This window comes from Triticum aestivum, chromosome 4A (assembly GCF_018294505.1).
Source record: "Triticum aestivum cultivar Chinese Spring chromosome 4A, IWGSC CS RefSeq v2.1, whole genome shotgun sequence".
Taxonomy (NCBI): Eukaryota; Viridiplantae; Streptophyta; class Magnoliopsida; order Poales; family Poaceae; genus Triticum; species Triticum aestivum.
The window spans coordinates 509,407,573-509,424,891 of NC_057803.1; positions in this window are offsets into that span (position 1 = coordinate 509,407,573).

The window sequence follows — 17,319 nt, forward strand, 5'->3', positions numbered from 1 at the left end:
AGGATGAACAATAGATGGTGGAGGGGTGCCCGTGGAGGGGTGGTTGAACAGGACCCCGTGGTGTGGAGGGCTGGATGAACAGTAGACGGTGGAGGGGTGGTTGAACAGTAGCTGGTGGAGTAGCGTGCGGTGGAGGCTGGATGAACAGGAGCCCGTGGAGGCTGGAGGAGGTCGACGGTGGATGAACAGTAGCTCGTGGATGCTGGAGGGGGTCGACGGTGGAGATGAACAGTATCCCGTGGAGTCCCGTTTTGCGGTACGCCACACCCCTCCTGATGAACAGAACCCCCGTTTCGACCGTAGCGCTCCAACACAAGTCCGTTTCCTCCGTTTTGCGGTACGCCACACCCCTCCCGATCAACATGACCCCCGTTTCAACCGTAGGACGTCAGTTTCCTCCGTTTTGCGGTACACCACACCCCTCCCGACCAACAGGACCCCCGTTTTGACCGTAGGAGGTCTGTTTCCTCCGTTGTGCGGTACGCCAGGCCTCGTTTCCATCGCCTCTTCCGTCCAAGCCCTCCCGATGAACACGACCACGCATTCCGTTTCGACCCATGAACACGACGACGACGCTGTTTCTCCGTTCCGACCCAGCCATGTACACGAGCCCTCGCCATACGTATGCGCGAGTAGGCGTTCGAGACCCCGCCCGTATGTACACATACGTGGCCGTATTTTCTTTCTTGCACCCTGGCCGCCTCTACTACGACACATGCGCGCCTCTACATCCACCAGTATATATGTACGTACACGTTCGCGACCAGAATGACAACGCTACGTACGCTTCGACCAGGTGGGTCCCCACTGTAAGGCACTTCCTTGCCTGCGAAGATGTAGCTAGTAGGTCCCAGCAGTCAGGGGGGCGAAATACGGTGGCCCGTCCGGTGGGTCCCCACTGTCAGGTGGAGGAATAATTATTTTGCACGTAATAAGGAGGCACTTCCTTGCTGCGGCCGTGGACCCAGCTGTCAGCCTCTCCACGTACAGTCCACGTTCGATGGAAGTCGTTCCTTGACCACGTTGACCACGCCGCGCCAAGAGCACCAGGGCGGTGGACGACGGCGAGGCCTAGGAAGGGGACGACGGGGAGCCGGGGAAGACGCGACAGTGGAAGCCCGCGCGCACGCGGAGAGGAGTACGAGGGTTCACTGGTTCGGCTGCGGTGTGAGGCTGCCGTCGCCGCAGGGCCTGGCTAGCGGTGGGAATAGTAGGGGGCGGTGAGGCCTCCGCGGCAGCACAGCCGGCCACGGGAGGCAGGAGCATGCGACACGACCGGCGCTGCTTTGGGCGGTTGGAGCAAGAAGACCAGATGTGGAAGATGCACTACGGCCGTTGGATGGACATCGTACGGTCAATGGAGCTAGAATCGTGCATATTGACTAAGTTGACAAAGCCCTCCATCCCCGTCAACTTAGTAGGCCCACAAGTCATCCTCCCACCAAGGTGGGTCCTAGCTAGCAGGGGGTATTCATTTTTTTATGCGTAATATGGAGGCACTTCCGGTGGGTCCGAGCTGACAGCAGGGGGAACGTTTTTTTCACGAAATACGATGGCCCTGTCGGGTGGGTCCCAGCAGTCAGGGGCAAATGTTTTTTTTCGCGATATACTGGTGGGCATCTGGTGGGTCCCTGCTGTCAGGTGGAGGAATAATTATTTTCCGCGTAATAAGGAGGCACTTCGTTGCGGCTGCCGTGGACCCAACTGTCAGCCTCTCCACGTACAGTATTCTTCCGATGGAATTCGGTCATTGACCACAGTGACCACGCCGCGCCGACAGCACCATGGTGGTGGACGATGGCGAGGCCTAGGAAGGGGACTACGCGGAGTCGGGGAAGACACGGTAGTGGATGCCCACGCGAAGAGGAGTATGAGGGTTCACTGGTTTGGCTGCGCTGCCGTCGCCACAGAATAACAGGGGGTGTGGGTGATTGGAGTGGAGGGATGGCCTAGCTAGCGGTGGGAGTAGTATGGGGGCGTGAGGCCTCCGCGGAAGCACAGCCGGCCACAGGAGACAGGAGCAGGCGGCACGACTGGCGCTGCTTTGGGCAGCTGGAGCAAGAAGACCAGAGGTTGAAGAAGCACTACGGCCGTTGGATGGACATCGTACGGTCAGTCGAGCTAGAATCGTGCATATTGACTAAGTTGAGAAAGCCCTTCGTCCCCGTCAACTTAGTAGGCCCACTATACTGGGTCCCAGCTAGCAGGGGGAGTATTCATTTTTTTGCCCGTAATAAGGAGGCACTTCCTTGCGTGCGAAGATATAGCTGGTGGGTCCGAGCTGTTAGCGGCGGTAACGTTTTTTTTCGCGAAATACGGAGGCCGTTTCGGTGGGTCCCAGATGTCAGGTGGAGGAAATCATTATTTTGCGCGTAATAAGGAGGCATTTCCTTGCATGCGGCCGTGGACCCAGTTGTCAGCCTCTCCACGTATAGTCCACTTCAGATGCATGTCGGTCGTTGACCACGCTGACCACGCCACGCCGAGAGCACCAGGGCGGTGGACGACAGCGAGAACTAGGAAGGGAACGACACGGAGGCAGGGAAGACTCAGCCGTTGTTTTTGTTTCCCACGCGGAGGGGAGTACGACTGTACGAGGGTTTACTGGTTCGTCTGCCGTCGCCGGAGAATAACAACAGGTGTGGGTGAGTAGAGGGATGGCTAGGCCAGGGATGGGAGTACGGTGGGGCGGTAAGGCCTGCGCGGCAGCAGAGCCGGCCGCGGGGAGGAGGGAGCAGGCAGTCCCGCTGGCGCATGTATGAGCGGCTGGAGCAGGAAGAGCAGAGATTGAAGAAGCACGACAACTGTTGGATGGCCATCCAACAGTCACTTCTTGTGCATCAACCTTTTTTAAGGAAAGCCTCAAATCTGAGGAAAACAGCACACGACCCATCTGCCATTATTTCTAATAATTTACAGTCCATTTGCTAATTATTAAGGATTTTTTTGAGCCCATATTCTTTTTGTTAGCATTACAGCCCATATTGTGGCCACGGTTAAAAAATTATACGAAATTTTGCATATTTCAGTGCGGTCCGAACTGTGTTTAATCCCGAAATTTCGACTCACATTCAAACTGATTTTAAAAATAAATGTGTATCAATATAAAATCCAACAAATTCTCCACGCATAAAAATTAATGTAATTTCAAATCTCGAAATGAAAAAAAGATATTTGAAACTAATTGCCGGTTTGATGTGTTTTAAAAATGTACAACCCATTTCTCATTACTGATGGGCCATTTTGTCGGCCAGCCGAGTGAAAGCTCTCCTCGTCTTGAAAGATTTGCAGCCCAACAGGCCTGACAAAGCGACTTACTTGGCAAATCACAAAAAAACTGGGCTATGGCCGTGGACCCAGCTGTGAGCCTCTCCACGTACAGTACTCTTCCGATGGAATGTCGTTAACCACGTTGACCACGCCGCGCCAAGAGCACCAAGGTGGTGGACGACGACGAGGCCTAGGAAGGGGACGACGTGGAGCCGGGGAAGACGCGGCAGTGGATGCCCACGCGGAGAGGAGTACGAGGGTTCACTGGTTCGGCTGCGGTGTGAGGCCGCCGTCGCCGCAGAATAATAGGGGGCATGGGTGAGTGGAGGGATGGCCTGGCCAGCGGTGAGAGTAGTATGGGGACGGTGAGGCCTCCGCGGCAGCATAGTCGGCCACGGGAGGCAGGAGCATGTGGCACGACCGGCGCTGCTTTGGGCGGCTGGGGCAAGAAGACCAGAGGTTGAAGAAGCACTACGGCTGTTGGATGGACATTGTTGACCATGCCGCGCCGAGAGCACCAGGGTGGTGGACGACGGTGAGGCCTACGAAGGGAACGACACGGAGCCGGGGATGACACGGCAGTGGCTGCCCACATGGTGGAGAGTACGAGGGTTGACTGGTTCGGCTACCGTCGCCGGAAAATAATAGGAGGTGTGGGTGAGTAGAGGGATAGACAGGCCAGGGATGCGAGTATGATGGGGCCGTGAGGCCTTCCGGGCAGCACTGCCGGCCACGGGAGGCGGGAGTAGGCAGTTCAGACGATGCTGGTTTGGGCGGCTGGGGTAGGAGGATCAGGGACTGAAGAAGCACGATTGCCGTTAGATTGACATCTAACGGTGTGACGCTGGTAGAGTCGATTGTTGACTAAGTTTCTTTTTTGAGAAACCTTGTGTACGCATGAACTTAGTAGGCCCACAAGTCAACCTCCAAATCTGTGGCAGACAACATAAAGCCCATTTGCTATTTTTTATAATTTGCAGCCCATTTGCTAATTCTTAAGTAATTTATTACAGCCCATTTTCTTCCTAGGACCACGGTCAAAAAGTCCAACCTTATTTTGCATATTTCGGTGTTGTAATCCCGAAATGATAAACATTTTTTTAAGAACTTACTGATTTGCCAAAAAATCGTTTTGTTTTTGTAAGCAAATAAGACGTGGGACAAATTTAGTTGGTTTAAGGGAAAACTAGTGGTAAAAAAAATCAGCGCTGGGTGTGAAAAACAACAAAAATAAGGATGTAAATATGAAAAAGGGAATTTTATGTGTTTTCAATATAATGATACGTGTATATGAACTAGTAAAACTATAGGTAGAGCTTAGAAAACAGATGTAGGACATGCGTTTCAAGAGGAAAATAGAACTGGGATGTGTGTTTGATTCGGTAAAAAAACTGCCTGCGGATGTTTTAAGACAAAATAGAACTAACGCTGGCGGGCCAGAGGCCAGTAGATACCTGCTGGATCTTTGTGCCCTATTGTCGTCATGGGCTGGGCCTGTTAAAAACAAACCAACCCTGGGCAATCTACAGCCCAGTTGAAACTTGCTCGACCTGAAAAAACAATATACGTGCTCAATAAACGAGAGAATTCTGCAAGTACAGACTGATAATTGGGATGCAGCATGGATATTTTTTTATCGTGATAATAAGTGCATGCACTTGTTTCGAAAAAATTGGAGAACTGGGAATTCGAACGACGGGTGCTTATGCTACCCATCAAATAAAAATCAGGTGCCTGAAAATTCGTTTCGAAAAAAATGATTCAGCTTTATATCCACGTCGACCCTCGGCATGATGGTTGGAAGCAAATGCAAGTTCATACCAAAAGATCGTTAACAACAATACCTACTCGCGGACGACAAGGTAGTACAACTACCAATACCAAACTAACTTATAATCTTTTTACTCCTGGCCCTAGTGTTCGTCTGGTAGAAAATCTTGAAGAGGACCAGCACCTGCTCCTTCTCTTGCTCCAGGTCCCCGAGGTGGTACTGGTGCATCACCCAGTTGTTCCTCTGCTAGTTGAAGTTCTTGTTGGTGTGCAGCACCAGAACCTTTTTTGCTACCCGTCTGCCGGCCGTTGACCATCATCGGCAAGGTATTGCCGGTCTTGTGCCACATCGCGTGCATGCCGCACTCCGACTGTATCTTGCGACGCGTCCACGCGCCCCTTTTGAACGCCCTGGAATTGCGCTGGAAGAAATGCTTCCGGCCACTCAGTGTGATACCTGCAGTATTGTGGAATACAGGTTTTAGTGTACCTAGTTGGCATTTTCATAACATCTTTGGCATGTTGCAGTCACTTGTTTCACTTTTTATTAACTGTCAAATTGTAATTGCTTCACCAGGTCTGCGTCTAAAAAGAAAAATAGAGCTATAAACAAAGGAATATGTTTGTGCAAGTAGACGGCCGATCGGTGTCTTACCTGGAAGTTTCTCAGGTTGGGTGTAACATATGCCATGCTCGGTGTCGATGGTTGGTATGAACAAATCGATGAGAGACTGAAATCTCGCACTGTCAGCACTCACTTTGGCCTCAAGGTGCTCGATCACCTCCAGATACGTGGGAATGAACTTGACGCCAGCCGGCAGCACGGGCCAATCCTTCTTCGACATGCATCGGTAATTCCAGTTATATGGTACTCAATGTATGATCAATCGACTGTTTTAAGTGAATGATGAAAGATTTCGACAGATAAGTGCTACTCCAAATCTGAAGTCCAGAATACCCGAACACGCCACCGGGATTCTTGTGTCACCTCACGCGCAGCGTGTTGTCACGTCAATTCAATGTGTGGACATGATGAATAATTTGACCGATGTATACTAGTACTGCTACTGTACTACTTACTAGTCATATTTAGTGTCACAATTTATACATAGGTTTAACTAACTGATATATATATATTGCTTCTGCACAGCATCTCCATCATCATTATCAGTACATCATACGCAGGTCAGTTAGGATGCACTTGATCCCAGGATGGTATCTATCCTTCAAACCAGAGGAGTGCTTCAAACTAACAACAGTACATAATATCCAACAAAAGAGGGTCGTGCTACAGTAGCAGAATACATGGCCCAGTCTAGATATCAGCACGAATCAAGTTGTGCATATTTGTTGTTGGCATGAACCACATTACCGCATGTCGGGTTTGCAAAAGCCATCCATCGCATGGAAGCTTGATGCCTTTCACACACTGAAGATTATCTGGCAACAAGCTGTGTCGACGAATCTCTGGATATGGTGATTCATGAAACCCATGGTATGATGTGTAAACACAGCCCCCCTCGCGAATGGAAGTTGCATAGCATAGTAATCATCGCCGGTGATATGATCGATGATTGGTTGGATGATCGGATAATTGAGCCCGAGGAACAAGGAGTGGTTGCCGAGGCTGTAAACCCGCCTCCAGTTGAATACGCCTGGCCCAATGGAGATGGGATCTTTCTCGAACACGAAGCAGCCATAGCCATCAATGTCACGAACGCCCCACGCATTGTACTGCATGTGGTTTGATGTAATGGTTTGGTCAATTTGGTACATGCGAATGAGCATCAAATGACCGCCGTCAGCTGAACGAGCGATAAACCACCACCCATCGGCTAGTATGATTCCAGGTCCTGGAATCATGAAGGCCAGCGCATTTGCGTCTGCTGCAAGAATTCAAGTTAGAGACCAAAAGGACAAAAATAAACAATCATGTTCAGAGTATGTGTGGAATTAAGATTATTATAACAGTGACACATAGACAGAGAATTGCAATGCCGTGGTCATAATCATACCCCAAGTTAAAAAAATAAGCCAATGGCTTTCATATTCTAGCAATATGTCATGGTTAAAACATCATGTAACAATGAGAGGAAAACAGCTATGATAGCGCCTACTCATATTCTACCATAGCACTTACTACTACTGTTCTCATATCAACTCTAAGCAATAACATGCGTTGTTACAAAATTCTTGTAAACGAGAGTAACATATAGCAATCATGATGTTATGCTCATAATATGTATTCTAACAATCATTAGATGCCAATTGTTCTCATATCAACTCTAACAATAACATGTGTGGTCATAAAACTCTAGGAAATGAGAGGAACATATACCAATGATGTGGTTATAGACATGCTATGCATTCTAAATTTGTAACAAATGAACAGGCAGTCGTATTCATAAGGAAAAGATGAGATGAGATAGAACAATTACACGACGATAGATTCCACCAGTATAGGTAGCGAATCTGTGCGTCGACCGTGTAAATGATGCCATTGTGCACTATAGCATCAGACAGAAATGTTTCCTCAACAGGATTGATGATGAGCCATAACCATGTATGGTGACCAGATTCCAGATAGACTAATCCCTTGTTGAACAAGGCAATGAGCTTGTAATCCATGTAGTCTTCTGATGGTGTGGGCACTTCACAGATCACAACTTTCTGCAAACAGAGGTCGAGCCAAAAGCTTGACGCGTCTCGTGCGTAGTAGGCAGGAGTGTCCGGCGAGCCGCGAGGCTCGATGGCGGCGATATCCAAAGATGGAAGGGTGATCTCTTGCTGGGTGTAGATATCCACGAGACGCCATGGACTACCAGATTGGTGGATGAGGATGACCCAGTTGGCCTTCATGCCCGCCCAGTAGTGGCTGCGCATGAAGGGCAGGTGGACGGGTAGTGGTAGCATGTCGAGGGGCACCACGACAACCTCCGTAGGATCGTCAAGTCGGTGTCTGGGCCACCTGCGAGGATCGGGCTTCAGCAAGCAGGGTGTCTTGAAAAGAGCCGGCCGGTTGCAGACGAGTAGACGGTACAAAGACACCGAGCATGCGGCCAGACGGACGGTGCTGAGTAGGTCCACACGACTACAGATCTGCTCCAAGAGAACATCGGGGAGGGAATTCCAATCGCGGCTTTGTGTGTCAGTCGGTTCTTCCATTGGGGTTTTTGGTGCCTGCGAGCCAGCGGGGATGTGGATTCGGGCGGGTGAGCGAAGAAGCTTCTCCTCGTGTGGCCAAGCATTGAGCAGGGGGATATGGTACGCGCGAGCTACCAAGGAAGATGGCGCGGGCGGGCGAGCAGTGAGTGGGGGTAAATGGTGTGCGGCCGACGATGGGGAAGAGAGGAGGAATATGAAGAGAGGAGGAAGAAGAGTGGAAGATGGGGAAGAAAGTGCATTCAATCTCAATTCTACTAGTACTACTACCAGGATATACCGTCCTTTGTAGTGTAAATAGTTACACCGATGACATGTGGGTCTACCACAACAGGGCCCATATGTCAGTTAATAGAGGACAGAGGTGCGTAGGCGTATTTGCAGAAGCGTGCTCTACTGGCAAACATGATGGCAGTACTGGGTAAGGCTGATTCTTCCCTGAAAAAAGGCTGATTTAGTAACACCAACACGCTGGTTCAGCTTATTAATTACGTGTCCCATCTGCTGCAGCGTGTATTGTCACTTCAATGCGAAGACTAGTTGAATAGTTCTCTCTGACCGAGATGGGGAATAAATGGATCGCGAGGACTTCCTTTCTACAGTATCCCTATGCCTCTACGCTCACTTCACTCATTTTGCTCCGTACCTAGTCACTTGTTGAAATCTGTAGAAAGACAAATACTCCGTATTTGAGAACAGAGGGAGGCTTTTACTCCATACTACTCCCTCCGTTCCAAAATAGATGACTCAACTTTGTACTATATTTGGGAACAGAGGGAGTATCACCATATGGAGGGAACAGAGGAAGCTTGAAATATGAACATGTCAATGGGAGGGAGTAAGCCCCATGCATGCATGCATGCATGCAACATGCAACACTCACACGTACACATGGACGCACGCAACACTCACGCACCCATGCGGCACACAGCACACGAGCAACACACACGCTCACGCTCAAGTGCTCAACCTACTCCCTACGTCCGTGAAAGACTGTACATTTAGAGATTTACACATTGACCAGAGCATAATTAACGCCCAAAAGTAACAGACTTATGTGTGCATGCGACCATTGAGATAAGAAGATTAAATGAAGGTCGTTGCATGCTGTAATTAAGGATAGACATGTAGCCTATACCTACATCACAAGTTGGTGCATTAGTCAATCAATATCGATTTAGTAGATTAAAGGCTAAATGCATTGGAAGTGTAGATGTACATCATGTAGTACACTCTTTGTTGGAAGACCGAGGGAGGACACGTGCATGCACTCATATACACAGCCAGGGCGGTTCGCGCGCAAGGGTTGGACTCGTGTCGCGCCTGCATAAAGTTTTGTTCAACTGATTTCTTTGCTCTACCAACTGGCAGGTGGGACCAAGAAACCAGGTGACAATTTAACCAGTCAACAAAGTGCCACATCGACTATGTGGCCGGTCAGTAGGGTGCAATACGGTGCTCTATGATGAGCTAGTGATCGCATAAGGGCATGTACAATTGTTCTATCTTAGGATTGCCACGTAGGATAAATGATGAGGTGGAGGAGAGAGAAATGATAAGAAAAGGCTTGTCTTCTCTTATTTAAGAGAAGACAAGAGATAATCTCTTAGCACAATCTGTATCACCACGTTTTTAGGAATAGCTAGTTATTGGAGATAAGGCTAAGAGATGACCCATTATAGACATGTTTTTTGTCATCTCTAAACTACATGCAAGACTTAAGATAAGACTATCTTATCAACCATTGTACATGCCCTAATTGCCGCAAAACTATATATAGTGACCGCAAAGAGCGTACTGTTACATACGTTGACCGCCAGTGTATATTTCTCGTTTCAAATTAAGCCATATTAATCGGAAAGGACGCAGTATGGACTACTACTACTAGTACTAGTACTGCTTTGATGTGTCCCGTCAACTCGTCGAACGAGGAGAAGCTTGCTTACTGTGCCTCTCCCTCGCCCACGCGCGCGGTGGTTCGCAGGACGAGGAGAGGGTTTTGACTACAGCGCCCTCTCCCTCTCCCTCGCCCTCTCCCTCGTGGTGGACGTGCAGCAGTTCAATCGGTGTTAGATTGCCAAAAGCATATTGTACTGTAGTATCATCATTGTTGGACCTTCCGAAGAGGCGAAGAGCCAAGTGCAAGGTTCACACGAGTACGAACTGTTGAACCTCCCGAAGAGGCAAAGAGCCAAGCGCAAGGTTTTATAGGAGTTGTCGTCCTAGTAGGAGTGTACTAGTACAACTATAGCAAACGATGCTACTGTATGATGCCGCCATGTCACGTATATCCAAAGCCGTGCCACCTTTTTTTTCTCAAAGAGCGTATTGGAGCCCGTGCAACAACCACACAAGTTGCACGTAGACATAACACATTTACTAGTAATAAATTCTAAAGGACAAATGCAAGTATGCCACACAAGTTCATCTCCAACTCATGTGATAAATTTGTGCACGAGTAGTCTACATATATTCACAGCGCTACCGTTCACAATTACCGTACTCCACTTACACGTTATAGATGGGCTACATGTCCTCCTCCAGGTTCCAGTCCCAGGTGTTCTTCATGGATGGCACGATCCATAGCGGTGGGCAACGGGAATCATTGTCGCAGCTTTCTAGTCCGGTTCCACACGATGGAGACTCATCCAAGCTGAAGCGGCATAAATCAGGGATAGCGTGTCCCAGCATGTCGTTCATTTGGCAGTGCGCACTGAAGACACAACCATGCTTCATGAACGGCAGGCCTTCCGTGTCGTGCACGGAAGGTGGCAGCCGCTTCACAATGGGGTAGTTGTCCCCGATGAAAAGAGAGTACTCTCCAAGAGTGTTCCTCGGCACCCACGTAGCATCACAGGGGTCGAACTCGGCGCCATTCATCTGGTACACGCGGCATCCCAGATCTGGACACATGGTGACGTACATAGTCAAGGTCCATGCATAGTAATGTTGTGCTCAAATGTGGCGGTCAGTAATATTGTGCAGCAAATAGTACTACTCCGGTATAGAGGAAGTAAAATAACCGGCTTATTATATATAGCCACTCTTGGCTACATGGATGAGATATTAAGACAAGGAAAAACAAAAATGGTGGCGGCTAGTGGGTTCAAGTCTTCAAGGGCCTAGCTAGCTATACGCGTCCTCCATGGTAAAAAGTACTCCTACTAGTACTACAAAGTATACTACTAGTACAACAATGAAAGAGAAGGCGAGAGGGTTAAAAAATGGAATACCTGGGTAGATAGTGACGGTCCGATCGTGGTAGATTATGTGACCATGTTGCACATCAGTGGTACCATGGGTAACGACTGCTAAGCTAGTTGATCCTAATATGCCAAAGTCAGCTACAAGGTTCCAGGTTATACGAATCGCGGATGCAAATGCACATCCAGGATCGGCGATCTTATTTTGATCGGGGGATGACTGGTCCCTGCAAAATAATGGAGTACCGTTAGGGATGCAAATGATGGTTTGTGCATTCCGTTTGTAATCTCCCGTACTATAGGATGTCAACCAGATGAAACAAGTCCCCTAGCTCGTCACCGCGAAGATGCGGCCTAGATGGCGCACGGCTTCTTCAAACGTGTAGGGGTACAAATCTGCCGCCGCCAACATGCGCCAGCCTCTGCCGTTACTGCCTCCTGCATTGATGACAATCCTTATGTAGAACACCGCGATGAGATAGTAATCGTCGTAGCCGCGTCGCTTTGTCGGCGGGTCCGCAATTGCTATCTTCTTCAATCTCATGTAGGCATCATCATACATATTCTTGCCTAGCTAGTCCAGAAGGCCGATCCCAATGGTGGAGAAGGGGTCTACCGGAACGGCCGCACTGCTGTGTATGTTGTGCAAAATCATGGTGGTATCCGGCTGGAGGTATGCAAGCCAATCTTCGTTGGCACCGACCCAGACCTATATATAAGACGGTGGGATGCGGAGAAATTATGGGATGGAAATGGAATAACTAAGTACTACATGATCAAACTCCATTACTGACCTGCTCATCGGACAAAATCCGACTACCTCTCAACGTCATCAACTCTAGCGGAGTCAACGTGCAACCATGGCCAGGGAGCGTGGGACTATTCGAAGAATTGTCCCATAGAAGAACCCTCTCCTCGAGGACGCATGGAAGACCAACAAGCATGGCCTTTTCCCAAGCCTGTTTAAGCAGCATCTTGAAAAAGTTGGTGCAGGAAGCACCGAGTCTTGCGGCGGTGAGGACGTCGGAGCGGCGTGCGATTTCTCCCAGAGAATCGTCGTCCAAGGTCTCCCAGCCCCGACAAGGAGGAGAACCGCCTGGCGAATCCATGGGAGCAGCGATGAACTACCTTCTCTTCGGGGGGAGGGGAACTGGCGAGGAGGAGATAAGAGCGTAGTAACCGCAGGGCCTCGTCCCTTCCAACTGTAGATCGTTCCTCAGCGAAGGGGTGAGGCTATTATTTACTACTCTAAATAATAGCACTAGTAAGAAATTTTTGGCACTAGGTAGTAGTTTTTGGTACCATGGAGTTCTAGTACTAGCATTATGGAACGTTATGGGATTGCATTATACTGTAAATAATAGCACTAGTAAGAAAATTTTCGCACTAGGTAGTAGTTTTTGGCGTGGATTAGGAAATTTTGGGTATGTTTTTGCCATTTTTTGTACACGCCAACTAGTGTCAAAAAACGTCGTACATTATGTGACGGAGGAGTACGTACTCGTACTGTAGCAGTACTAGTACTACTTTTCTCAACTCCTCCTCAAATAAGCACCCAATTAATGCTCTTGTTTTCCTCAAAAAAGTATGTTTACCAATGCATTAATTGCAATGCATGCATGCATAAATTAACATTCATTGGTCAATTTTCTCTTAATACTTGCATGCAATGATTCAATGCACCTTGGAATCTGAACATGTGATGGGAAACAACCAAATTGAGCCTTATAAAATGGAAAAACTAAAATTTTGAGATGAGCCCTATAAACCGGAAAGGAGGGAGTACTGTACTTCTAGTCTAGTCTTGTATAGTGCACCAGTTTTGAACTCTTGAATCTCAGGGCCAAGGAGCTACAGTTGGAAGTGGAGGGTACTACTGTTCTCTAGAACCATCGCTGTACTATCAATGCAGGGGAAGTACACCTGCATAGTGGCCTAGTGGGTACTCTCGGTGCTCTATTCAGATGCTCCTCCCACGTAGCTGGCCTACTCAGCCGCTCCTCTCACGCACACACTAGCAGCCTATTTATCAGCGACGGTTACTGCGGGGGCAGAACATTTGAGTTATTTGATACAGCGAGACTAGGCTTTTCGCTTCCATTTGTGGAGGTGTAATGGATCTTGTCGAACTTTTTTAGTAGTTCCTTCTTTATGAACGAGATGAAGCAAAGCTTTTGCCTCCATTTAAAAAAACACGTCAAGATGAATTTCTTTTATAGTAGAGCCGATAATGGGGTGAAGTCCATGCATGCAACGCCACAAGCTACAGAGTAGTAGTAGAGCACTTTACGTACAGAGCCATATTGCACAGTTCCCAATGCCCCGCCAAGCTTTTCCGGCTCCTCAGGCTTAATTGGGAGGCGCTAGTTTAAATATGCTACTAGCTGGAAGCTGCAAGCGAGGTGCGGCTAGGGCGAGCACGCGAGCCACGGGATGCTGGGAAGGAAAATCCGTTCACATGGCTAGGTTGTCCAGTGCACCCAGATTGTGGGGCCGCACGTTCGTTTGACTTCAAAACACAAACTCCCCGTGTAAAATATTGGCTCGCAGCGAAGTGTAGTAGTATACTATTTTTTTAAAAAGGCCACCGTGCGTTCGGCCGGGATCGAACCCACAAAACGAGGTATACACTCCCGCGACCACTAGTAGTATTCGTTGGAGTACAACGGAACCTAGAATCGCCTTTTGTAGCTAGTAGTACGTACATTGTTCCTTACAAGAAACCCCTAAGAGCATGGTGAATAGTATAGCCAGCTGCTGGCTATAAGCTAGTGCCATGTCATCTACAACCCATCTTATAGCCAACATGTAGTAGTAGTTTATTTCTTATAGCCCGCTGACTCAGCTCTATTGTACTTGCTCTAATAATGCAAGAAACCACTAAAATGCCAGGAAACTACTACCACTTGCATACGTGACAGACTTAAGATAAGACTACCTTATCAAACATTGTGCATGCTCTTACCAACAAAAATCCTCGGGTGACCTCCTACCTCCGGCCCGTCCACCTAGTCATCCTCGGCCATGGGACGCAGCTACCGCCGCCGGCAGAAGGCGAGGTCAAAACCGCTGGCGGTGCGGAGCCCATGTTGCGGCAGCCCGGATGCCAGCTCCGTCCGGCGCTCGCGGCCGCGAGCTAGCCAAGATAGCTCCGTCCAGCTGCTTGTCTGCAAGGTTTGCTAGCTAGATTGGCACGGCAGCGCGGCAGCTTGTTCGCGCGCGCCGCGCTAAGGCCAGCCATCTGGATTGAACGAAGGCCAGCGCGGCGGCTTGCTCGCTTGTGAGTCACGTTCGGGCCAGCCTGCCAACCCGTGCGTAGGCCAGTGCGGCGACCGGCCCGTCCGGCAGAGCGGCGGCCAACTCGCTCATCACCGGTGCCACCGGCGAACATGCATCAGTACTGTTTGAAGTAATGTTTAGGAAAAATAATGATTTGAGGGGGAATAACAGGATATAAGGTCAGATGTGGGTCCCTCGTGTCAACGGTCAAACAAAATGTGTTGGTTTAAGCTGCCTCATCAGCACGGACATGTGGGCCAACCCTGTCATAAAAGGGTTAAAATGAACCTAATCGGTAGGAGTACTAGGTAGTTTTTTCCGTGGATTAAGAAATTTTGGGTATGTTTTTGCTATTTTTTGTACAATAGATTCCTTCTAGGGCTGGTTGAAAGTGGTAGTTTTTTGTTAAATACTCTACATATTGTAAGTAGGAGTGAAAGTTAAGCTTTGGAAGCCAATAAGCAAGGCTAGTTACATAGTGCATATGTGTACATGATTGAAAGTAAATATCAACCATGAGTGACTAATATCTTGATGGATAACTCGAAACTATGGAATACTAGGAAAAGAAATGCATGGTTGGAAATACTAGCAATGTTCATGTCCGTTGCAACGAATCATAATTAGAATAATACTTATTCACAAACTTGGTACAAAACACTCTAATTTGGATATACATATGTCACTAGAGATATATTATGTTTCAACTAGAATATATTCCTTGGGCTGTTTTGGTGAGGTCAGGGAGGGATGTGGTTGGTTTTAAGATACTAATTATGGGTTTTTCTGCAAATTGGTAGACAAGTGGGATGTTGGTGAGAAAAGGCAACAACTTACCTCACAATCATTAGATGTAGATCTGATGGTCAGAAACGACGGATGGCAGACACACCAGCATCACCAACTTAGTCTTGTGTAGGAGTACTAGCAAGATCCGTGCATTGCATGGAACATCAAGATGCATTTTTTTATAAAACACTTGTTGTGATTGACCCTTGCGGGAGTAATCCCACGTGTAAAAACTAATGATATCTCGAGAAATATGAGATAAGGTGAAGAGGAGTGGGGTGTGGTGGTGGTTGGTGGTCGGCGTAAGCGGAGGCATGGGGATTGACGACGCCGGCAGTGGCCACCACGCCAGTTTGTTCCAGAGGCTTCCTTTATTAATTGCTCAACAATGATGTTTGTTGGAGGTAAGGATGAACCAGGGAAGGCCTTGTCTGCAAATGTGGATAAGGGTGCGGGTATCTTTTAGTTTAATTTCCATCCGTCAGATATAGATCGGACGGTCTATATTGCAAGATGGCACACGTACCATCATCACCAACTCGGTTTTTTATAAGAGAAGAAATATAAGTATGGAGATACAAACGTATTATCGATACTTGCTTCCGTAAACTAGCATCTACATTCTATTCAACGCCTTGGCATGTGGGGCCTTAGCACAATGACTTCTCGACTGTGTAAAACGAAGATTTTCCCGTCGCTGACAAGGATGGGGTGACGGTGGCGCGCTTTTTGGCTTGCTCTAGTACTAGTAGTCATACTAGGTGGTCTAAGCACGTGTAGATTTATTCTTTTTCACGTCTCGTGTTCGCCGTACTGCCACGACTGTTCATGAATAGACGGTAAGTTATTCATGGGGAAACCCTTGTTGAGCGTGTTTGCGAGAGAGAGAGTGTGTGTGCGTGTGTGATATGTTAGAGACTGAGGCAATGATAACAGATTCTTTGTGTCTATGTGTGTGGAGGATAGAGAGAGACAGAGAGTGAGTGTGTGAGATACACATGCGGACATGAGGAGAGATGAGGATCCAGGTAAATGGGTGTTTGTGCGTGTCTGTGTGTGTCTGTGCACACGTTTGTGTGTGAGAGGCAGAGAGTGTATGTGGAGTAGAGAGACCACTGATGATGTAAACCTAGTATAAGGGAAGGGGGGATGGTGTGACATGTGTAGTAGTGAGATAGCACGGGTGCGGGCGGGGGGAGCAGACTATTTGGAAGATACATCGAGTGTGTGTGTGTGGGAGAGGGGTGTGAGAGCGAGAGAAAGAGAGAGCCAGCGACAGAGAGAGAGAGAGAGAGAGAGAGAGGAAGAGAGGGGGCGAGAGGGGTCGTTTGTGTCCATAAATGGCGTATAGATAGGGAGACAATGTTGATTTTGTCCGAAATTGGCCTATGAACGGAGACGCGAGTGAATCAAGTCATCGTGTGTGTGATAGGGACTTCATGAGAGATCTAGAATAGATGGTGTAGAGAACAATGTGCGAAATCGAGAATGATTATACATTAGGCAGCTATGCAAAGAGTCACGACATATATGTATACATGGAAAGAGCTGGGGTGGGTCCGCATGTGGGAGAGATAGAAAGAGGAGAGTGGTGCACAAGGAGACAAAGTGTGCTTGTTTGCAGTGGGGGTGGTGTGTGAGGTGAGTGCGCGAGAACCACATAACTAGGGAGATAGACGTTTGGGGGTGACGTTTTGTGTGTATGGGAAATATACACTCTACATAGTGCGTGTGCTTGGGTAAGAGAGATAGCGGGAGACCTAGAGAGTGAGGGAAGAGATGTGTGCATGCCCGAGAGACAAAGTGATAGAGACCTATGTTGGGGTCCGGACTTTACAAGAGAGAG